The sequence below is a fragment of the Squalius cephalus genome (genome assembly GCF_949319135.1).
Source record: "Squalius cephalus genome assembly, chromosome: 13".
Taxonomy (NCBI): Eukaryota; Metazoa; Chordata; class Actinopteri; order Cypriniformes; family Leuciscidae; genus Squalius; species Squalius cephalus.
The window spans coordinates 14,521,772-14,547,912 of NC_137134.1; the positions used below are offsets into that span (position 1 = coordinate 14,521,772).

At 36.8% G+C, this 26,141-nt stretch overlaps 1 protein-coding gene and 1 long non-coding RNA gene across 2 annotated transcripts in view; one reads left to right on the top strand and one right to left on the bottom strand.

The window, feature by feature from the left end:
- The window catches only part of LOC307169592 (sodium channel regulatory subunit beta-4-like), a gene marked incomplete at its 5' end in the record, with an annotated part of 199,970 nt that overhangs the window by 82,822 nt on the left and 91,007 nt on the right, over positions 1-26,141 (bottom strand). The gene's annotated exons all lie outside the window — the stretch shown is intronic.
- On the top strand, positions 741-11,040 carry LOC307169405. Its single transcript, XR_013823116.1, has 7 exons — positions 741-1,180; positions 6,302-6,399; positions 6,496-8,110; positions 8,789-8,890; positions 9,605-9,725; positions 9,880-9,992; positions 10,611-11,040. It is a non-coding gene; the product is annotated as an uncharacterized lncRNA (long non-coding RNA).

Genomic DNA, 26,141 nt, shown 5'->3' on the forward strand with positions numbered 1-26,141 from the left:
TGTGTTTTGTGTTTTAAAAAAATATATTTATATTATAACTAGTAACATCTTTATTTTGACCAAGAGAGAAAGCAAAAGTCCCAAACTCACAGCCTTGTTCGATCTTTGCTTGTTTAATCAGCATGTAGGTTTGGATGTGTGTTGCCTGTTTCAATTCAGTTGAACTTTTTTAATTCATTGGCACACCTACATCTACACCTACACACACACACACACACTACTGTTATAGATTTAAGATTCAAGTGGCTTTATTAGCCTAAAGCTTTACATCGCCAAAGCATTGCTAACATTAAATTACAGACATACATGTTTACACACAATTTAAAAACAAAAAAGTTTGATGAAGTAATATTCCAACCAAGGAAAAGGGGTAAAATTAACACCATGATTTGTTTTATATAAATGTGACTCAGTGTTGATGTACCTGTTGATTGTGCAGTTTGTGGTCCCGTTGAACTGGTTAAACGTTTGTCATGACAGGGTGTCACAAACCTGAATGCCAGGTTTGCATTTCTCTTCTTTTTGACATATTCTTTTGCATTATATTATAGAATTAGATTTTTTGTAGTATATGGGAAAAAATGCTTGCCTGTTGTCATCATGCAGTTTCTGAAACACACAGGAGGCATTCAGTTTAATTTTAATCAGTATTACCTGAGTTGACCTGACGCCAGTATGACAGGTTTCATTGACTAAGGTGTGGTGTTGATGTGGAAACTCTGAGCACCAGGATGTTTGTCATACACACACAAATGAAAAGAGTGTTTATGATATCCGGGCAGGCCCGGAGTGGGTAATCGGGAGAATCGGGAGAATTCCCGGTGGGCCGCTTCACTTTTGGGCCGGTCGAGGAATTTTTTCTTTTCTTTTCTTTTTTTTTTTTTTTCTCTTCACATTTCAATGTCACATTAGTTAGATTAGGCTACTAGCGTTCCACATTCTGACACCGCAGCGCGCAGCACTCTGCATGGGTTGTACCATGTGAGGGAGTTCTCCCCTCCTATAGAGTTGGTTGGGTCCATAGCCCGTCTTTTCCAAAACGTTCTCAGGTAGGCTACCTGAGAACGTTACCTGAGACGTTACCTGAGGCTACCTGAGAACACCGCCTGCGCCTACTGATAGCTGGGCCGGCCGTAACGGTACGCGTCAGGGAGGATGGATGGGAGGAAGAGGCCAGGAGGTATGGAAGCTTTGTTTCCGCCACAGAATAAAACATTTTAAAAGATAATTGCGACTTTTTATCTCGCAATTCTGACTTTATTTATCAGAATTGCGAGATATAAAGTCAGAATTGCCTGAAATAAAGTCGCAATTGCGTGTTATAAAGTCAGAATTGCGAGTTTTGGAGTCAGAATTGCGTGATATAGAGTCAGAATTGCGTGATATAAAGTCGCAATTGTGTGTTATAAAGTCAGAATTGCGAGATATAAAGTCAGAATTGCGTGATATAAAGTCGCAATTGTGTGCTATAAAGTCAGAACTGCGAGATATAAAGTCAGAATTGTGTGAAATAAAGTCGCAATTGTGTGCTATAAAGTCAGAATTGCGAGATATAAAGTCAGAATTGTGTGAAATAAAGTCACAATTGCTTCTTATAAAGTCAGAATCGCACGATATAAAGTCGCAATTGCTTCTTATAAAGTCAGAATCGCACGATATAAAGTGTCAGAACTGCGTGAAATAAAGTCGCAATTGCTTATAAAGTCAGAATTGCGAAATATTAAGTCAGAATTGTGTGAAATAAAGTCGCAATTGCTTCTTATAAAGTCTAAGTGAATTATTATTTAACCTTTACACTATTTGTTAACCCATGGTATTAATAAAAACTACACAATAGTACGAGCTGAACTGTTGCTTCATTTATCCAATTTAAAAAAAGTGCTAATTTGGAATTCCACCATGGAAAAAGTGGGCCGGTCTTGGGCCTGAAACTCCCGGGCTGAAAAGTGGCCCCACTCCGGCCCTGTATCCGGGTGTATCAATAGTCCGAACAGCAAGGTATTGTCACAATACTCATATTGGCTTTTTGCAGGAGACCAACTTAAAAAACTCAGATCAAGTCAGAGTTCGCATGCAAGAAATGGACTGGACAAGTATTTCATTCAGATATTTTGAGCAAATCTAGAGGTGTGGAAATCATAATCAACTGGTGCGTTCAGTTTTCTCCTTCACAAACTTTAGTTGACTCTGGCGGTAGATATGTAATTGTTTTTGGCCTGCTATAGCCAGACATGAATGCAGTGAAGATGAACGGTTACCTAGATTTTGTTTCCAATTTTCATACTTGAATCCTTTATAAGACTCTAAATCAACATCTTTTATTTGGAACAAAGGGCCTATCAGAATTCACAGGGAAATCCTTCAGAAACCAAAGCTTTTGGGTGGGCTTTCCCTTCCTAATTTTTTATTTTACTTCTGGGCAGCAAATACATTATTCTGGTTTCAGAGTCATTTTGGGCTCTGCGATTGGGTACCGGCTTGGGTTAGTGTTGAAGAGGGTTCCTGTTCCCCAGTCTGCAGTCTCGCACTGTCCTTATGGTAATCTCATCGTCCGGCAATCATTACGAATATGGTCCCATATTAGAGCTCATTTCGGCCTTCAGCATTTGCTGGTGATTCATTTCACTAATTAATTGTAAGCCTCTAGTTCCCCCTTCACCTAATGACAAAGCATTTAATACATGGCAGAGAGCAGGGATTTTGGTTGTCAATGATATCTGTATTGATCATATTTTTCCCAGTTTCACACAGCTGATGCAAAAATTCTCCCTTTCTAATGTACTTTTTTATATAGATATTTACAACTCCAAAACTTAAAAATTCATTTCCTGACCTTCCGAATCATATTCTTGAAGTAGCCCTACACAAAAGGGCTGCATCCCTACATCTTCTATCTGTGCACAACACAGCCTCATTCAATTCAAATGTATTCACTGTGTTTTCTTTCTTTGTGTTTGGGGTTATGGGTAGGATGGGATGGGAATAATATATTTCACTGTTTTCTTGTACATGTATCATGTTGTAAAAGTTTCATAAACAGATTAAGCAAAATAAAATAAATAGCCACATCAACTGAAAGAGCCTGATTTATAATAGTGTCCTCACATTTTAGGGTGATCACATCCTGATCAAAGCAGATGTGGGACTCTGAGAACATCTCAGATAATGGGCTGAAACAAACTACACAAAATGTTTGAGTTAAGAATGGTTTGGTTTCAGTTCAACATTGCGGCAGTGTCGGCAGGTTCAGTTGTGGCAAATGTGTTGTTTCTGTAACTGAAACAAAGTGCTTAAGTTGTAAGTTTCTAACGTATCTGAAACTGGCTGTGGAGTTTTAAAAATTCTGTAAAGATTCTTAAGTAACCAAATTAACTTAAAGCAGTTTGGTGTGATAATTCTATTGATTAAAGCAATCTATCAATCCACAGTCGATAAAAGCATTACAAGGGAAGTAGAACTGGCACCTGTGGGTCACTCTTTTCTCCATTTTTTTTGGAAGACCTACTGTAACAGTCATAAGTCATACAAATATAAAACAAAACATGTTTTCACTCAAAATAAAAGTTAGCAACAAAAAAAAAAACTAAAAAGAAAAAAAAAGGTAAAGCATATCTTTAGCTAGCTTGCGTCACTTGCGTCTGGTGTCATCCAAGGACGCACATGCTTTGTTGACATATGGAAGAGTCTGCGATAATTTCTGTTGTTTGGAAAATGTAGGACTTAAAATTTAAAGAGATGGAAATTGAGGGGAAGCTTTAAGCTGTATAGTGAGAAATTGAATTGACAAGACCAGGAAGATGGAGTTGAAGAATATATAAAAAAAAAAAAAAGTATTGTACATAAAACAGTGATAGAGATATTCAGCTAAAGTCAGTTCAGTGTTGATTCAGTTCCGTTGTGAAGATCATCTATTATTTAATTAGTTAAATTAGTAAATTAGTTAATTTCATCTATAAAGCAGTTTTGCAAAAAATTGTGTTATCGTCCAGCTCAGTTGAGTTCTCATACAACAGCGTCAGTACAGTCAGATCAATAACATTGTTGAATATTTAGTGTCCCCAAGAACTAAGCACCCAGAGGCGACAGTGGCAAGAACTCCATCAGGAGACAGAATGGAGGAAAAACCTTGGGAGAAACCCGGCTCAGTCGGTGGGACAGTTCTCCTCTGATCAATGAACGAACATGGTGTGTCGACCAGTCGGCTTCACCTTGGCTCCTCCCTCCCTCGGCTCCATCAGAGACCCTCGTCCCTCCGGCTCCACCTTGGTCAGCCGTCACCCTGCCTGCGCTACGAACTTACGAGCCATCCACTGCCCTCAGTCTCTCCACCCCTTCGACTCCAACGGCTCCGCCTTGGTCCTCGGTCGGTACATGTTCAGTCTGATCGGCATTACGAACACCATAGGAAATAAGGAAGCATCGATACGTCACTTTACAGGAAGTGGAGAGGGAAATGTACCCAGCTGTCAGTGAGCATAGCCCTTCTGCACAGGACTGCAAGGGGAGTGACTGAATGAAATGCAGTGAAAAGGAGTTCAGGCCCCAGCATTATTATTGAGTTTAATTAGTCCCATGTGTGGTTTACGTGCGGAAGACGCAGCAGTTACATTGCAAATTATCATGATTATGGTTAAATAAGATAAAATACACATATAATATAACCAAATTACATTTATTCTCATATTAAAAATGTATCACTCTGTTCAGCACTTTCAAATATGAACAGTTATATTCATTAAATTAATAATACATTTATATATAAATGCACATGGATGTATTTACACATGTGTATTAAATGAAAATATGGTAATTTAAATTGTATTCATTTTCAGAAGCTTTTATTATGTCATCATATCTACTATATGCATATCTGCATATAGATCTATTCTAAATTTTAACAGGTTAAAAATGACGAGGTGCAAAATGTCAAATGTCCAAAAATAAAACACAAAGATGAAATAATAGTTCATAATAAGATCAATAAGATGCATTTTTTTAAATAGTTGAATTTCTAATGAATGCACAACTGTAAAGTAGACATTTCAGTTCTCTACTGCCGTCTGAAAACTGTAACTCTCCACTTGATCCACACACTGGAGATCTCTGCTCTCACCACTGGATGGCAGCTGTTACTCTCTTGGTGTCATGTGTTTGGTTGTTCACTGTAAACGTCACAATATCCTGAGATTATTTCTCAAATTAATCCAGAGATGACAGAGAACATTTATAGTTAGTGAGCATTATGAGACTGAAACTGGTCTAAGACATGTAGCGTTTGCAAAGCAACTCTGTAACTGTGTGTTTGTTCAACAGACTTTATGAGACAGGCCTCCTGAGTCACTCCACAGAATCGACCTTGAAGATGTGTGTTTGCAGCCACAGATCTAGAATCAGGTGTTTTAGTGAATGTTTCTCTGCAGCCAGTCGTTTCACTGACTCTTGTGTACTTTAGTTACTGAGACCACGATTTTGTTAAACACTGCACTGGATCAGCTCGTCTCTGAGTTTTACACTGATACTAGTGAGTTTTAAAGAACAGTCTACTACACAATAATTAATTTCCTTATTTGTAAGAATTTGGGCTTTACATCACCAAACAACAATAGTAATGTATCTACAGAGGTGGCAACCAATAAAGTGTTGCAGTCTTGCAGAGATTATGTATTTTATGTAATCCAGATGTTGGTGATGTTAAAGTTTATAGCTTAACTTTAGCTATTTAGTATTTACTTCTAGTGATTTACCAAGGTTTCAAAATTCATGAAAGGTGTGTTCATTTCTGAAGATTATCATGATAAACATAAACTTTAATTGGTCCCAGAGCTTATTTTTCTGCAGTAAGACAATGGGAAAATCCTATTGGCTTTTTGTCGAAGGAACCAGAGTGATGCGAACTTCTGGGTTGACCTACAAAAATATGTCATCAATTCAGCACTTTATGAGCGTGAGGATCTCTCTGATGAACAGTAAAACACAGCGGTTCACATCATTTCAAAAAACTTTTTTTTTATAGAAAACTATGTTTACAGTCTTCATCTTATGTCAGATGACTCTTCACAATTTATTTTGATTTAAATTAGAATCGAACTACTGAATACACCTTTAATGAAACACACGTCAAGTTAATGTGTTCAAGATCAAACCAGCTCAAATACCTCATGAAAACAGTGGTTATAAAAACAAAAAATGTTTTTTTATTAATAACGTGGGGATGGTAATAAGGGCATTAGATGTTGTGGTCAGAGTTTTAGACTTCCTCTGCTTGATGTGGAAGGTTTTTGTCTTCCTGTGTTTTCTTCAGAGCTGCAGTAGATTCATCTTAATGTTGTGTGGAGAGAAACAGAATCATTCTGAAGTGTTTTAATCTCGACAACATGAAGATCATTCAGCTTCAGCTCTGTGAGTTTTACATATCAATATATTTATATGCATTTTACAAACTTAAACTTAAACTAAAAGGTTTGAATTTGATGCATGTTTATTTTTATCTTATAGATGTGTTAATCTGTTGTGGAGCTGCAGTCTCAGATCAACTCACTGATTTGGGATCAAATGTGACCATAAACTGTGATCTTGATGAAAATGAGGTTTATTGGATTTTACTGAAAACACCAGATCCTCCAACAGTGATTCTACGATCATTCCCAACACCAATATCACCGTTTTACTCAAATAATGCATTCAGAAAGAAATACTCCAACCTGGTCTCACAGGATTCCGTGAAATGTACACGGGCCCTTAACTCAAAATCCGTGGAGCCATCACGGAATCGCCCCAAATTCCGTGATGCGGCCACGGATATTACTCCAACGCAAGTCAATGACACTGACCTTCCGTGGTCCACACACGGATACCCGTTTCAATGACGGAGTGCAGATCTCACTCAATCGACGTGCTTTCTCATTTGGAAACGCAACATTTGAAGTATTTGTGAACTTTTCCAACATCAAATGCCATAATGACGTTAACCTGACTGTTATTGAAGCTACTGCATTGTCCTGTCATCATAAAATTTCGTTTTGTTTCAGTTAGCCTAACCAAAGTCCCGTGATGGCACCACGGACCTCAACAACCTGACCTCACTCATGGACGTAATGTTGCTGGCTTGTTTAGGAACGTATAAGCTTTAGGTCGACTGTGTTGCAATGGCATAATTAACTTGACATTTTGTCTCGTCCTGTCGTCATAAAATCCAGTTTGATGGCGTTTTACACCTATTGCTCGCTTGGCTATAGTCAGATCTAAAATCTGTGGTAGGAGCACGGAGTGAGTCTGTGGTGAGACCACGGATAACTCCAACGCGCAAGTCAATGACACTCATCTTCCGTGGTCCACACACGGATACCCGTTTCAATGACAGAGAATAGATCTCACTCAATGGACGTGCTTTCTCATTTGGAAACACAACATTTTAAGTATTTATTTATTTTCCAACACCAAATACCATAAAGACTTTAACCTCTCTGTTATTGTAGCTATTGCATTGTCCTACCATCATAAAAATTCAGTCTGATTCTGTTAAGCCTAACTGAAGTCCCGTGATGGCACCACGGACCTCAACAACCTGACCTCACTCACTGGATGGTGTGATGTTGCTCACTTGTTTAGACACTTGAAAGCTTTATGTCGACTGTGTTGCAATTTTGTCTTGTCCTGTCATCATAAAATCCAGTTTGATGGCGTTTTACACCTATTGCTCGCTTGGCTATAGTCAGATCTAAAATCTGTGATAGGAGCACGGATTGAGTCTGTGGTGAGACCACGGATAACTCCAACGTTCGTGATATGGTCACGTAATTTAATCTATTGATTCGTGCCACGGACACGTTTATTTTGTAATTTTTCGTCTTTCGTGATCACAGCTCGATTATTTCTGCCTGTCGGCTGCAGCAGAGAAGCTGTTTAATCAACATTTATTCACGAGATCTTATCGTGGTTTATGTATTTTTTTTAACGTTATTATTTCGGTCTTATTGCCAGGGAAGCTGGATTGTTTAGCTGTTTATTGATATTTTTAAAATAATATTTTATTAGTAGGAAATCGCGCTGAAGAAGTCTCGTTCCAAACACATCGCGATATTTGGCATCAGTTCACGTGTGTCAGCTGTTGGTAAGTAGCCTGGTAAATAAATACCTATTTAAATACGCTGTCCTAATAATGTGTGATATAATGTCTTTTCTGTTTGTCGATATTAATCTGCCAAATATATCTGCCATTTCCCCAGAGACTTTGCGTTTCATTGCTTTCTAATTCAAAATATATGATTAAACACTTCCTGTCACGTGACGTGCTATAGGCTTAGATATTCATATCAGATAAAAAATAGTACAATTAGTTCCAAAGTTGTATTTGTAGTAGAAGCACAGTAAAAACATCACTTACCATGCTTTTACCACAGTAACATTAGTTTTACTGTGATAAGTGTAGTAAAAAGACAGTAATCACAAAACTTACCATGCTTTTACCACACTATTGGTAGTTTTAATGTGATACTTATTGTAAATGCACAGCAACCACAACACTTGCCATGCTTTTACCACAGTAACCCTAGTTTTACTGTGATAGGGTGTGGTAAAAGGACAGTAACCACAAAACTTACCATGCTTTTACCTCTGTATTGATAGTTTTAAAGTGATATTTGTTGTAAATGCATATTAACCGCAACACTTGCCATGCTTTTAATGCTTTATAATGTAACATCCAATATTTGTAAGGTAAATCAGTACTTTTTCCTTTAAATAATCCTATATATTATACATAATGATATTTTCTTTTCTCTTTTTTCAGCTGAAAAGACCAAAAGGGCCTTTCGGACTCAGTCAGCCCATTATTGTTTGAGGAGAAGTAAACGGAGGAGACGGACAGCTGCAAAGGCAAATATTCACAATGGTATGTATGTGTTGGTTTTAACCCTAAATCAAACATTTTATCAAGCATTTTGTTGTTTCTTAAAACTTTTCTCACAAAACCCATAGCCCAGTCAGTACAAACATAGTCTGAAAGTCTTAATAATTCACAAGATTTAACAAGTTGTCAAATTCGTATATGATACTCGTACATATTTGTATACTCGTACACAATCCTGCAGCTTTTACTCCTAGTGCTGTCATTGGCTACTGCCTCAATTCCTGTACATATTTATCGCGATATTTGTAAATCAGTTGCGCCACTTCTTGGAAAGTTGACGGATGTCACACACACTGTCAGAAAGTTGATATTAATTGCAAATTGGTCCCCGTCTGTTCATGTTCCAGTGATACATGATGTCTCTCCACACCTCATAACCTACCTCTGTTTTTCAAGAGTGGAAAAGCTTATGTGACTTGTCACATGACATCAGCTACTTGATTATTTTGTCATAATCAGATCAGTTACACTGCTGATAACTGTCCCGTTTGCATGTAAATCATTTTCATATGATTATTGCTTGCTATTAAAGACATACTTTTATTCATAGAAATGCCCATATATCAGTGAACTTATAAAATAAAAATGCTTTTAACATTTAATTATGCAACACTCTTTACAGAAAACATATCATACAGTTATAAACTGACTATTTGCAAGTAATGTATTAAAATTACCTTCCTTTCTGTTTTGCAGGATTACTTAGCCCTTTTTTTAAAGCTCTACAATATCAAACTCAACAGCTCTTTTAGGAGCCAACCATTACAAGAGCTACTAGTGAGTCGAAGCGAATCTTGCCGTGATCAGCCCTTCCCAGGTGAAGTTTCTAGAATATTGCAATCAATATTTACTCATCAAATGTTCTCTCCTGAATCATATGGTAAATTAACTTATTTAATACTGTCTTAATTTATGTTTCAAGAACAATAGTAATTGCACATAGAGTAAGTCGAGACTTTCTTGTTTTACAGCTGAGAAGGAAGACCAGTCCTTATATCAACGCAAGCTAATCGAATAAGTCCTTTGTTTCGGGTGAGGAAGGAACATCTGGTGCCCAAAGACAGAAAAGTGCGCGAGTCCATTGGTATGTATTGTATTGAAACAATGCTGTAAAATGTAGTACATAATTTGATGTTGACAATTTTACATTGTACAGGTTATCACTTGGTTTTTGACCAAGTGAAGCTCTTGAAACAATTGACAGAAGAGTATGTTGTCTGGAAAGAAATCAAGCATCACTGGCAAAGGCTCAAAAGAGACCATGCCTTTCTTAAAAATCTTTTAAAATAGGTTGCTGTTGATATGGGTATATTAGCTTAGCTTATATTATGTGCTGCAATATATTTATATATATATATATATATAATACTTCAGTGTGTATAATATATCATGTACTGACTGCTGCCTTGTAAATTTATGTAAGGTACAGGCAACTCTGGCCCTTTTGCGTTCTCCTTTTTGAGGTTGAGAGTCAACCTCCAACCCTAATCAAGCACATCTGAAAATTTTAACCAAATTCTTCAGGTTTACTTCTAGACAATAGGCAGGAGGGTTTGAGGTCGGAGCTAAACCTGCAGGACAGTGGACGCTGAGGGCCAGAGTAAACCATCACTGCTTTAAATCATGCAGAACATAAGCTGACCTGACTGTCCATTAAACAACTTCATTTGAGAATGGTTTGTGTTTTTTGTTTTACTTTCAGACCAGGACTGGAGAACGCCTGACAGTGGGATGTTGAGACTTCTTCCTCTGGTTGAGAAAAAGCTACACCACATCAGTGATCACATCTTCTGTTCTTCAACTGAACAAACTGTTTAGACGAGGAAGAAGAACACGAACACGATAGAGACATGTACAGGGAAGAGCAAGAAACCAGTTTAGCTGTGATAATGAATCATTATTTTCCAACACAATATCAAATCTGTTTTCTGTATCATAGGTGACTGAATATGATTATCTGGCACTCGTTTTGTGGCTTCAGCAGCTGTGAATGGATTCATATGATGTTAATGTATTTTTGAAGACACATTTTTATTTATCTTGAATCTCATTTTTCTTTATGCTACTTTATCAACTTTATGCTTTGTCCTCCAATAAAGTGTTTAATAAAGTATGGTAACTATTGTGTATTGAAAGTGGTGTTTGGTACAGTAAATCTAAATTTTTATTTGAAAAATTTTAATTTCTTATTTTTACCCTTGTGTGGTGTTCATATTTTTGTTATTCAGCCAGTGTTCGTGGGTCTGGTGGACCCGCTGCATTTTTGGGTTTTTAATTCAACACAATCAAAAAATATGTGTTAAAATACTCAACAGATGTTTACTTCATCCCAATTACAAGCAATATAAACAGCCTTTATGGTTAATATTTCCTCTTTAGCTTTGTGAGATCACATTTAAGAATTGCAGCCTTGTGCGGGAACGGCAGGGGTAGAAACAAAATTCACTTTTGCACTCACGCTCTCTCACACTTACAATCACACACACACACACACACACACACACAATAACAGCAAGCCCTGACAGGAGGAGGACAGAGTAAAGGTAAACAGGACCTAAAAATTTCCACACTTTTATTAGCCCCGGGTCCACCGAACATCCTGTGTGTAATATAAATGTGTAGGGAGGGTGTACAGTGTGTGGTCATTGAAACTGTGTTCTGATATATGTTCTTCACAGAAAATGAGCCAAGGCCAATGAGTCTGAGGTTGAAAAAATACTTAATCGTATAATTTTTCTTTTGATAAAAAATGAAAACGGGTCCAACAGACCCGAACACCATACAAGGGTTCATTTAAAAATAACTACATATAATTAATAACTTGACCATGATTCTTTTACTTGGGACATAAAAAATGTAGATCTGGTTAATGATATTTGGGACAACAATGCAACAAAAGTTGCACATACTGCACTTGCATGTATGCCAGTTAGCAGTGAAATAAAAGGAAGCTATGTGAATGAAGTGAATGCACCTGCATGAAGACGCTGCAGTGGGCTATCTTGCTATAAATACTTAACACTTAATTGAAGATGATCCATGTTGATCATTCTAGTACATCTACAACTGATTTTCGAATGAAAGCATATATCACTGATGTCAGGCATATAAGCAGCAATCAGAGGGGGTGAAAAGGAAATGTTGGCACTGTTTTTTTGTTGTTTTACTGAATGGTGCATTACCCTTGTGTAATATTAATAGTGTGTGTAGATCTGTGTAGATTATACTGCCCTTCCACCCCCAGGGGCCAAGCAACGGCCCCAAGAAAAGAAAACAAATGCACATTTCAAATGACTGTAACTCAAAGTCCGGTTAATGTATCAAAGAGAAAATCAACTGGACAACTACTTATGCTATGTTTAATAAATAATGTTGGCCACAGTTTTCAGACATATATGGAAAGCTGGCATAAAGGTTATTTTTAAAGTGCTCACAGTAAAATATAAAATTTCAGCCTGTCCCTCATATATGTCATAAAGGTTTGCACAATGAACAAATTTAGATATCCAGTTGTCCATTAAATATATTATTTATTTAACATTTATTGTTTTATTACTAAACGTTTTAAACTACATTACCCACATATCTCTGTCATTCTATCAGTGGAACAGGAAGCATTGTACTGTAGTTCATTGAAATGTGCAGACATGCTTAGGGTTAGGGTTAGGATCTCGGTAAAGGAGTAATTTCTCACAACATAGAGACACTTTATAGTTAGCTTAATGTATAACTAACGTAATAATAACACCAAACCATACTTTGTAACATGAAGCGTCGTTTTATATGGGTTAAACGATAGTCCAATCACAGCGAGCTCTGCGATAAAGTCACAGCCAATAACAACCCAGCTGAACAGATGCGTCACACTTACATGCCCATTTATGGCAAATGAGGACAGATCTCTTCTGGTTCTGGCTGCAGGGATAGATACCTTAAATATGTAATATTTAGGCTGTTAAACATGTATCATTTCTAATTAAATTATAAAACTCATATTTAAAAACAAAAGACTCTTTGTGTGGTTACCATCCAAAACCGAGTTCACATGATCAATGACACAAATTTGCCTTTCTGATTAGACTGATGCATAAATACATTTGAAAGAGAAACTTTTTTCTAAGCAATGGCATACAGCAGGGTAGTTTTGCAGTATTTTAATTAAAGATAATTGCATGTAGGCCTACTAAAGTGCTTCTAACATTTACAGTGTATGTATAGTCAAAGATATATCAATTATATTCAAATAAATGTAACAAAAGCACAATGAATGGACACAATTTTGAAAGCTTATTCCAATATTTAATGTCAAACAAATGTAGCGCCAAAACTACTGCACAACAGTATAAAAATCAGTTAATTTAAAATATCCAGATACAGGGGCAATCTATTTTAGTGACACATACATTAACGTTCAAAAAATTGCTATGATGAAGTTATACATTTACAAACCAAAAGATGAGATTCAACTTTGTTATGTGAAAATACATTTGTTTCGTCGCTTTAAAGAACAAATAGGCAAAAACATAAGCACAACATTTTACATTCTCAACTTTCATTCTATATCCTTGTGATTATTGGTCACTTTTATTGTAACTATGCAATAAATATGTCCTTTAGCAAAACACCTGATGAGCACTGACCCTTTTTTATAAAGGCATTAGGCAGAAATCAAGTACAGTTTATGAAGCTGAAAAGAGAAAACAAAATGCTTTAACAATATGGAAAAAGATAAATCACTATTTTCAATATTGGTTCTGCATATATCAAAGAGATCCTGAGGAGGAGGGGGACTCCACATGAAGACTTTCAGAAACTGAGACAGAGCAAAGGGTGCACCTCGCTGGACACATCCTACGCATGCCCAAACAACACCACCCAAACACAGTGATGAAGTGGACACCACCAGGAGGATGCAGGAGACAGGGAAGACCAAGGAAGACATGGAGACAGATGTTTCATGAAGACCTGAAGAATGTCAGTGTCCCATGGGAAGATGTGGAGAACTTGGCCACGGATCGAATACGTTGGAGGACACTTGTTGCCCAATGTGCCCAGCACAGGACTTGATGATGATGTTGTGAGTTTATCCATAACCGTGGGATATGTTTTCTGTAAAGAGTGTTGCATAATTAAATGTTAAAAGCATTTTTATTTTATAAGTTCAACTGATTTACAAATATCGCGATAAATATGTACAGGAATTGAGGCAGTAGCCAATGACAGCACTAGGAGTAAAAGCTGCAGGATTGTGTACGAGTATACAAATATGTACGAGTATCATATACGAATTTGACAACTTGTTAAATCTTGTGAATTATTAAGACTTTCAGACTATGTTTGTACTGACTGGGCTATGGGTTTTGTGAGAAAAGTTTTAAGAAACAACAAAATGCTTGATAAAATGTTTGATTTAGGGTTAAAACCAACACATACATACCATTGTGAATATTTGCCTTTGCAGCTGTCCGTCTCCTCCGTTTACTTCTCCTCAAACAATAATGGGCTGACTGAGTCCGAAAGGCCCTTTTGGTCTTTTCAGCTGAAAAAAGAGAAAAGAAAATATCATTATGTATAATATATAGGATTATTTAAAGGAAAAAGTACTGATTTACCTTACAAATATTGGATGTTACATTATAAAGCATTAAAAGCATGGCAAGTGTTGTGGTTAATATGCATTTACAACAAATATCACTTTAAAACTATCAATACAGAGGTAAAAGCATGGTAAGTTTTGTGGTTACTGTCCTTTTACCACACCCTATCACAGTAAAACTAGGGTTACTGTGGTAAAAGCATGGCAAGTGTTGTGGTTGCTGTGCATTTACAATAAGTATCACATTAAAACTACCAATAGTGTGGTAAAAGCATGGTAAGTTTTGTGATTACTGTCTTTTTACTACACTTATCACAGTAAAACTAATGTTACTGTGGTAAAAGCATGGTAAGTGATGTTTTTACTGTGCTTCTACTACAAATACAACTTTGGAACTAATTGTACTATTTTTTATCTGATATGAATATCTAAGCCTATAGCACGTCACGTGACAGGAAGTGTTTAATCATATATTTTGAATTAGAAAGCAATGAAACGCAAAGTCTCTGGGGAAATGGCAGATATATTTGGCAGATTAATATCGACAAACAGAAAAGACATTATATCACACATTATTAGGACAGCGTATTTAAATAGGTATTTATTTACCAGGCTACTTACCAACAGCTGACACACGTGAACTGATGCCAAATATCGCGATGTGGAACGAGACTTCTTCAGCGCGATTTCCTACTAATAAAATATTATTTTAAAAATATCAATAAACAGCTAAACAATCCAGCTTCCCTGGCAATAAGACCGAAATAATAACGTTAAAAAAAATACATAAACCACGATAAGATCTCGTGAATAAATGTTGATTAAACAGCTTCTCTGCTGCAGCCGACAGGCAGAAATAATCGAGCTGTGATCACGAAAGACGAAAAATTACAAAATAAACGTGTCCGTGGCACGAATCAATAGATTAAATTACGTGACCATATCACGAACGTTGGAGTTATCCGTGGTCTCACCACAGACTCAATCCGTGCTCCTATCACAGATTTTAGATCTGACTATAGCCAAGCGAGCAATAGGTGTAAAACGCCATCAAACTGGATTTTATGATGACAGGACAAGACAAAATTGCAACACAGTCGACATAAAGCTTTCAAGTGTCTAAACAAGTGAGCAACATCACACCATCCAGTGAGTGAGGTCAGGTTGTTGAGGTCCGTGGTGCCATCACGGGACTTCAGTTAGGCTTAACAGAATCAGACTGAATTTTTATGATGGTAGGACAATGCAATAGCTACAATAACAGAGAGGTTAAAGTCTTTATGGTATTTGGTGTTGGAAAATAAATAAATACTTAAAATGTTGTGTTTCCAAATGAGAAAGCACGTCCATTGAGTGAGATCTATTCTCTGTCATTGAAACGGGTATCCGTGTGTGGACCACGGAAGATGAGTGTCATTGACTTGCGCGTTGGAGTTATCCGTGGTCTCACCACAGACTCACTCCGTGCTCCTACCACAGATTTTAGATCTGACTATAGCCAAGCGAGCAATAGGTGTAAAACGCCATCAAACTGGATTTTATGACGACAGGACGAGACAAAATGTCAAGTTAATTATGCCATTGCAACACAGTCGACCTAAAGCTTATACGTTCCTAAACAAGCCAGCAACATTACGTCCATGAGTGAGGTCAGGTTGTTGAGGTCCGTGGTGCCATCACGGGACTTTGGTTAGGCTAACTGAAACAAAACGAAATTTTATGATGACAGGACAATGCAGTAGCTTCAATAACAGTCAGGTTAACGTCATTATGGCATTTGATGTTGGAAAAGTTCACAAATACTTCAAATGTTGCGTTTCCAAATGAGAAAGCACGTCGATTGAGTGAGATCTGCACTCCGTCATTGAAACGGGTATCCGTGTGTGGACCACGGAAGGTCAGTGTCATTGACTTGCGTTGGAGTAATATCCGTGGCCGCATCACGGAATTTGGGGCGATTCCGTGATGGCTCCACGGATTTTGAGTTAAGGGCCCGTGTACATTTCACGGAATCCTGTGAGACCAGATTGAATACTCAGTGCAGTTTAAACATCGTCTGGTTATTAATAATGTGACTGCTGATGAATTAGGAGTTTATTTCTGTATAAAAACAGGCTCACCTCCAAAACTCAGCAACAGCACCAGACTGCACTTCACCGGTGAGTTCATTTACTCCTCTATTGATCAAAACATATTGATGATCAGTGGGAATAATTACATTGGTTATGCACTACTTCAGGATTTTTACACACTCATGAACAACATAATTTTGCACACACAGAGATGAATATGATATAAATATTGAAGTCAGTCATTTATTACTGTATCTCTGAACACTTTCATTACAGAATCAACTCAACTAACTGAGTGTCACAATCATACAGTGGTGGAGTTTATTGATCAGAATCAGACACAATGCCAGATTATTATCATCATATCTGCTCTGATGAACGGGCTTCTGCTCATTGTGCTGATCGGTGAGATATTCTTTAATTAAATACATAATAAGCAAATTAAATATTCTGTAGCCTTAAAATATCAATATCACGCTCTTCTCAGGAATGTGAAGTTTTTCATAATTTTTTTTTTTTTTTTGACTATTTTGGTTTTTATGTGTCTTCAGTATATCTTGACTATTTAAGACAGAATGATCTACCCTTGAGTAAATATTAAATCTGAATTCCTTGTCTCATTTTTAGTTTTTGCTGTTGAAAAAACAGAACGGTTGGAAAAATATGATCCTGATCTTCAGACACGAGTTATATATCAGCCTCATGATCCAAACCGACTAACATCACAATAAGCTCAAATATGTGAAACCATCATTAATAATTTTAGTAAAATTCATTATAAGTTTGGATAATTGTTAAGAATTCTTGCTGAGCTGTTATTCAAACAAATCATAGAGCCTTTTGTTTGGATTAATGTTAATATAAAGCTGAATGTTAATATAGTTTTCTTTGTTGCTCTTTCAGTTCAGTGACGTGGATGATATTCAGCAAGCGACAGCATCTGTGTTTGATTATATAACATGTTCTTAAAATATCATGTGCTTCATATACTCAATGTCAAGAATAAACATTTTTACATTGTAATATCAGACGCTGGAGACTGGTGCTAATTGTCACATTTTTTACTAAAATAAAAATGATTTAGAAATATATTACATCCCTTTTTGACTACAAAAAGGCTTTTGAACATTTCTACCATTATTGGTTTGGAAAAGACTCATTAAACATGGTCTTTTAGTTATTAATACATATTAAAGTGTAGTTATTGCGCTGGTTCAGATTGCATTTGTAAAAAGCTTGTAAAAAGTTTTTGTATTTAACAATAATTTAGTGTGTTTTTTGGCAAGATGCATTTCCACTTGAGCTTGACAAAGTACAATTACAAACCTTTTCTGTCCTGGGTTTCTCAGCATGGCTAACTAGTAGTAGATTACTAAGGTTAATGCCCAATTATTATTATTATTATTATTATTATTATGCATTTTGTCAAAAGTGTAATATTTTCTTAGAATATTTATTTTTTTGTAATATAAAAATAATCTCATGAATTAGAAAATTTAAGAGTCTGATATATAACATGTAATATATACATTTTATTTTACATTTATATGTTATATAGAAATATATTTGATATTTTGTTAAATATATATCATTGTATTCAGCGCACAAAAAAGGCCCGCCGGCTGCAGTGGAAAAACTCTGAGGCTCTAAACCAAAACCAGAAATATGTTCCACTGGTTGTTTCTCTCACCTTTGTCTAGAGTGGATGTTAAACTGAACCAAGTGTCAATACCTTTATATGTTTATCTCAATTCTCACAGTTTTCTTAACCTCAAATGGAAACAGCAGCATTGAGGTACCTGTACATTGTACACTGTAAAAAAAATCCCGTTGTTTTTACGGAAAAAAACTGGCAGCTGTGGTTACCAGAACAATACTGTAAAAAACACATCAAACCGTAAACATACTTACGGAGTTACATGTAAATTTAACATTTTAAACATGTATATTTAACATTGGATTTCAGTAATATGATATAATGTTATTCAACCTATTGAAGTATTAATATCTGTTTTGTACCATAGAATTACACTGACCAATCAACAATCTCAGCAGTAATGAGAGTTACATGATTAATCAAAGCTCATCACAAGTTGTACTTCCACAAGAAAGTTAATATTATTATACAGAAGGTGCACAGTGTCATTCACACAAACATTAAACACCATAATGGTAACACACATGAAATTTTAAAAATACAATAAACATTAATTTAACAACATTAAATGTAACATAAACCCCTAATGTACATAACTGATTATAAAAAAACTAAGAAAACTATGATGAAATATAGTTATTTCAACAAAAATACGTCAAATGTGAAGTGTCACGCAGGGAATTGTGGGAATGTCAATTTACGATTTTTCACTGTAAATTATACAATGACTTGTTCGTTTTTTTTACCGTATATACGGAAACTTTCTGTTAACCAATTAACAGTTTTTCACTGTAGCATTTTTACAGTCTTTTACTGTTAAAATCACGATCATTTTTTACAGTGTATCGCTTCTGTACTTCATACTATCTAGATCTACACATTTCACATCAGAGCATTAGACATCATGTAAAACACCTTCACACTTGATAAGTTTATATTGCTGTGAATGTTCAACAGTTAAAGCAGCTTCACATGAATCTAGAGTCATTCTCAGAGGCTTCAGTTCACTCAGAGGAAGAGCTGTGACTGAGCTTTTCCTTTCCAGTTTAAAAGAAAGGTTGATTTGCATGAAGTGTCTGAATGGCTTTGATGAAAAAAGGACCAACACCAAATTTAATATAAAATATAAATTTCAACATCATATTCTGTAGATGAGATAATAGATTTGAGACTTCATTGAGTCAGACATATTATAACTATAGATCCCACCCTATTCGCTTCAATTATTGGAGATATGATCTTGTGCACACTGTATGAGCACACAAAAGATTCATTTGACTGATGTGTAATTAGGAGGGCTTGAGGGGGAGTAAATCATGGGCTAATTTTCATTTTTGGGTAAACTATCCCTTTAAGATTAGGTAGTTAACTATTGTTTAAATCACTCTAAAACTCACTATCAGTATAATTTACATAAAACTCAATAATACTGAATCACACTGATAGCCTGCAGTGCAGCGTCAAACACAATTGTTGTAATGGTACTTAAAGAAAAGCGACACTAACTAAAGAACTACTGAATGCACCTTCAATCTATTAATAACATAATAAAAAAAAATTCCCTGTTAGTTTAAATAAAGTAAAATAAACAAATCAGGTCAAAAGCAAAAATGAGCACGGAAACAACAGCAGGCCTGCACGTGTTTGTCTGAAGACTGTTTCATTCAGAAATCATTTAACATACCTGTTCTTCATGATGCCTTATAGTATTAATATAGTGTGTTATAATATATAACACATTAATATGGAATTAGGGAGAAATACTGCTTTTTTTAAACAGAAAGTATTGTAAACATTTCCGCATGGATATAGATGTCATCAGATGTACAGTAAGTGACGTCAACCGTTAGCCTGGATGCCAGCCGAACTTAGCCCCGCCCATAAAATTTTTAGGTCGGGAAGTTCGGTCTGGACTCGATCCGTTGAGGAGCTATTATGCCCGAACAAAAATTGTTCGGACCAATCAAATTGTCAGGGGCGGGCTTTATACGAGGATGGACAGTTGAGCAACGGTAACGTAATCATCCACGTCATCAACGAGCGCTTGGTTAAATGTCTGCCGGAGAATTGAGATTTCACGAGTTCACGCCTATTTTTTACAGTCTATGGTTCACGCTTACAAATAAGTCAGATAGAATAAATGCATATTTGGCGTGCTGTCCGAGGAGAGGGCTCGGGCTTGGTATTCGGCCCGAACCCAAAGTACTCCCCCCGTATTCCTGGCTGTGGAAGGACAAGCCGAGAGTGAGTGGAGGGATGCTGAAAACTGTCAAGGAATGTTAGGTGAGTTGACAGAGTGAATAATATGCTTCCTCTCATGCTGATAGTGTAGACATTGTGTTTGATGACAAGTTGATTGGATTGATTATTTGAATGTGCTCCTCCCGAACTTTGTTTATGAAACATCATGTGTAAATTCCGCCATCGCGTCTGTTATAGAAGATATCCACAGCGCATTCATTTTAAAAGAGGACAGAGAACCGCGATCGGAAACATGAATGAAAACTTACTCCGTTGCTCTGATTGGTTGTAGGTCTATCCAATTGAGTGCAGAGGCATTCTCTTTCCTGGTTCGGTTAAAACACGCCCCATAATCAAAGCTCAATGGACCAGTATCAGACTCACATTCTGACTAGAATCTGAGTATGACGAGGTCAGGCTAGTCAACCGTAACTAGGTGAAATAATCAGACAATAATTCACAATAATCAGACATGCAGCCGGTGTATTTATTAATCTCAAATTTACTTCAACATATTCAAGACTCCTGAGTCAGAAGTTGACTTTTGTCATCTGAGAATGCTGAAGTAGACTTTAAAGGAACACGCCGACTTTTTGGGACTTTAGCTTATTCACCGTATCCCCCAGAGTTAGATAAGTCCATACATCCCCTTTTCATCTCTGTGCGTGCCGTAACTCTGTCTGACGCACCCACCGCTAGCCTAGCTTAGCACAAAGACTGGAGGTAAACGGCTCCAGCTAGCATACTGCTCCCAATAAGTGACAAAATAACTAATCTTAAAGAGATGGTAATCAAGGGATGTAGACAGGAGAAGAAGAAGGAGAAGGAGAAGGAGAAGGAGGTAGTGATGTGACATTTGAACCGAGGCGTCGGATCTTGTGTCGAGAAAAAATGGGCGTGCCAGATGAAGCCGCGATTCGAGGCTTGTGTTGTTAACGTGAAAATAATGTAACTAATGACAAACGAGGCCTCGGTTTGAGTGGATACGTCATCGGTTCGGTCTGAGTGTCGCTTCCGGATAAAGGGGTTCGAAACTCGCGCCACCTTTGTGGGTGTTGCAGGAGTAGTAGAAGCAGTTGTAGAAGTGTCAGAGAGTTAGAGAACTCCCATAGCCATTGTGGTTATTGTGTCATATATGTGTTAGGGCTGTATATTATTACATTATCAGGTTAGAATAGTTATAGTATATTGTTATTATTAATTATAGTAGGCCTAGCTATATTATAGTCTTGTTACTAATTAGATAGGATTATTTGGATTGCTTTGGATTTTTGGATCTGGACTGGACTGCTTTTTGATTTGGATTGGCTTTTTTGATTTGTTTGCTTTTTGTGAAACAATTCTTAACTTTTCCCACCCCAGACTATTCTGTTGCAGTTTACTTTATTACACTCCCTCCACTATAAGCACTGCACTCAACACAGTGTCACTTTTGCTGTTCATACTGTCACTATCCAAACAATTTATGAATAATTCATTAATTGTGTGTGTGACAGACAGTTGTCTCTGCACAAGTAAATTCAGACAGAGAAAGATACATATTTTATTTTATACCCAGGCAATGGACAAATGTTTGCTCAGGTCATTGGTTCAAAATTAATTAATTTGTCTGCTATTTCTTTGCACAGTAGCTAGGTGTCACTAGTGAGCAATGCTGAATGAAGCTTCGAGTAATGAGCCTTTGGGTGAAGCAATGGGCTGCGAGGTCTCAGTGGTTCAGGAAGCCTCATTTTGCCATCAGAAGGAGGAGGAGATGGAGAAGGAGTCTTTAATAATCTACATGTAATCCAGATAGTGACTGGCAGGAAAACACAAACGATACATCAACAATACCCCGACAAACAGAGAATGAAACACAAGAACATATATCTGGTGCTGAGGTGATTGAAGACAGCTGTCTGTGACTGAAGATGTGTGCAGGTGGTGCACCAGGAAGGATTCTGGGTAATGTAGTCCTGAAGGTGACCAAGTCATGTCACGTTTATTTATATAGCGCTCAAAGCAGCTGTACAGTGATAACAGGAAAATTATGCATTTCGACTGTTTTTCAGCTAAAGTCAGTTCAGTGTTGATTCAGATCCGTTGTGAAGATCATCTATTATTTCATTAGTTAAATTATTAAATTTGTTAATTTCATCTATAAAGCAGGTTTGCAAAATTTGATGTCATCTAGCTCAGTTCAGTTCTCATACAACAGTGTCAGTCCAGTCAGATCAATAATATTGTTGAATATTAATATTAAATGTTCCCAACTAAGCAAGCCATAGGCGACAGTGGCAAGGAACCCAAACTCCATCAGGAGACAGAATGGAGGAAAAAACCTTGGGAGAAACCAGGCTCAGTCGGAGGACCAGTTCTCCTCTGGCCAATGAACGAACACTGTGTGATTATTATGATTCAGGCTGCATTCAGAGTCAGAAGTCAGATCCGGATCAGTAGCATTCAAATATTCATCCTGTTCTTTTTGCTTGAAGATCAGATTCATCACGCTGGTATGGAGCCAAAGCCAATCACCATCGTCCATTCCCACCTCACACCTGTCACTCAGCCCAACCCAGAGCCCAGCCAGCCATCACCCCGCACCACGGACACGACACCAGAGCCAACCACGGATGGGAAGCTTCCGCCCGCCGCGACAGAGGAGCATGTTAGGATTACAGCGCCAACCATCGGCCCATCACTCCATCTCGGCCCGTCAACCTGTCGGCTCCACCAGGCTCCCTCGTCCCTCCGGCTCCACCTTGGTCAGCCGTCACCCTGCCTGTGCTACGAACTTACGAGCCATCCACTGCGCTTAGTCTCTCCACCCCTTCGACTCCAACGGCTCCGCCTTGGTCCTCGGTTGGTACCTGTTCAGTCCGATTGGCATTGCGAACACTATAGGAAATAAGGAAACATTGATAATTCACTTTACATGAAGTGGAGAGGGAAATGTACCCAGCTGTCAGTGAGCCCTTCTGCACAGGACTGCAAGACGAGTGACTAAATGAAATGCAGTGGAAAGGAGTTGAGGCCCCAGCATTATTATTGAGTTTAATTAGTCTCATGTGTGGTTTACGTACGGAAGACGCAGCAGTTACAATGCAAATGATCATGATTATGGTTAAATAAGATAAAATACACATATTATATAACCAAATTACATTTATTCTCATATTAAACATTTATCACTCTGTTCAGCACTTTCAAATATGAACAGTTATATTCATTAAATTAATAATACATTTATATATAAATGCACATGGATGTATTTACACATGTATATTAAATGAAAATATGGTAATTTAAATTGTATTCATTTTCAGAAGCTTTTATTATGTCATCATATCTACTATATGCATATCTGCATATAGATCTATTCTACATTTTAACAGGTTAAAAATGACGAGGTGCAAAATGTCAAATGTCAAAAAATAAAACACAAAGATGAAATAATAGTTCATAATAAGATCAATAAGATGCATTTTTAAAATAGTTTAATTTCTAATGAATGCACAACTGTAAAGTAGACATTTCAGTTCTCTACTGCCGTCTGAAAACTGTAACTCTCCACTTGATCCACACACTGGAGATCTCTGCTCTCACCACTGGATGGCAGCTGTTACTCTCTTGGTGTCATGTGTTTGGTTGTTCACTGTAAACGTCACAATATCCTGAGATTATTTCTCAAATTAATCCAGAGATGACAGAGAACATTTATAGTTAGTGAGCATTATGAGACTGAAACTGGTCTAAGACATGTAGCGTTTGCAAAGCAACTCTGTAACTGTGAGTTTGTTCAACAGACTTAATGAGACAGGCCTCCTGAGTCACTCCACAGAATCGACCTTGAAGATGTGTGTTTGCAGCCACAGATCTAGAATCAGGTGTTTTAGTGAATGTTTCTCTGCAGCCAGTCGTTTCACTGACTCGTGTGTACTTTAGTTACTGAGACCACGATTGTGTTAAACACAGTTTTATCTAAACTACACTGATACTAGGGAATTTTAAAGAACATTCTACACAATAATTCCCTTAAGAAGTAATTTGGGCATCACATCACCAAACAACAATACTCTGCAGCCAATAAAGTGTTGTGGAGATGATATTTTAGGAATCCTGATGTTGGTGATGTTAAAGTTTATAGCCTAACTTTAGCTATTTAGTATTTACTTCTGGTGATTTTCAAATTTCATAAAAGTTGTGTTCATTTGTGAATATAATTGTTTGTTTGTTTGTTTATTTATTTGATAGGGACAAAGCATGTTAATGAACATTAGTATGAAATACAAAATGTAAACAATCCGGATTATTAGCAACATTATTATTTACATCTGCAGTCCCTATACTGTAGGTACACACAGAACAAATACTCAGCTAAACACTACAAAGAGACAAATAGACAAATTATAAAAATTTCTACAAAAAATGTTTACACAACTGATTCGTCATAAGCCACTTCTTCAGATGATCTTTAAAAGTCTGATAAGTAGAACATTGTCTTATTGACCCTCGTAAACTATTCCAATATTTGCTCCCTATTACAGATAATACTTTCTGACAAAAATATGTTGTTGTTATTATTATGATAATCATAAACTTTTATTGGTCGCAGAGCTTACTTTTCTGCAATAAGACAATGGGGAAATCCTATTGGCTTTTTGTCAGGGAACCAGAGTGATGCGAACTTCTGGGTTGACCTACAAAAATATGTCATCGATCCAGCAATTTATGAGTGTGAGGATCTCTCTGATGAATAATAAAACACAGCGGTTCACATCATTTCAAAACACTTTTTTTATAGAAAACTACATTTACAGTCTTCATCTTATGTCAGATGACTCTTCACAATTTATTTTGATTTAAATTAGAAGCAAACTAATGAATACACCTTTAATGAAACACATGTCAAGTTAATGTGTTCAAGATCAAACCAGCTCAAATACCTCGTGAAAACAGTGGTTATAAAAGCACAAAAAAGGTTTTTATTAATAAAGTGGTGATGGTAATAAGGGCATTAGATGTTGTGGTCAGAGTTTTAGACTTCCTCTGCTTGATGTGGAAGGTTTTTGTCTTCCTGTGTTTTCTTCAGAGCTGCAGTAGATTCATCTTAATGTTGTGTGGAGAGAAACAGAATCATTCTGAAGTTTTTTAATCTCGACAAGAACAACATGAAGATAGTTCAGCTTCAGCTCTGTGAGTTTTACATATCAATATATTTACTTGCACTTTACAAACTTAAACTAAATTGTTTTATCATATATCTTCATTCATTGTTTTATATTTCACAGAGGTTTTAATTAGGTAATACTAAATTTGATGCATGTTTATTTATTTCATTTTTTATTTTATAGATGTATTAATCTGTTGTGGAGCTGCAGTCTCAGATCAACTCACTGATTTGGGATCAAATGTGACCATAAACTGTGATCTTGATGAAAATGAGGTTTATTGGATTTTACTGAAAACACCAGATCCTCCAACAGTGATTCTACGATCATTCCCAACACCAATATCTCCTTTTTACACAAATAAAACATTCAGACAGAAATATTCAGTTCAGTTTAAACATCGTCTGGTTATTAATAATGTGACCGCTGATGAATTAGGAGTTTATTACTGTATGAACACAGGCACACCTCTAAAACTCAGCAACAGCACCAGACTGCACTTCACCGGTGAGTTCAT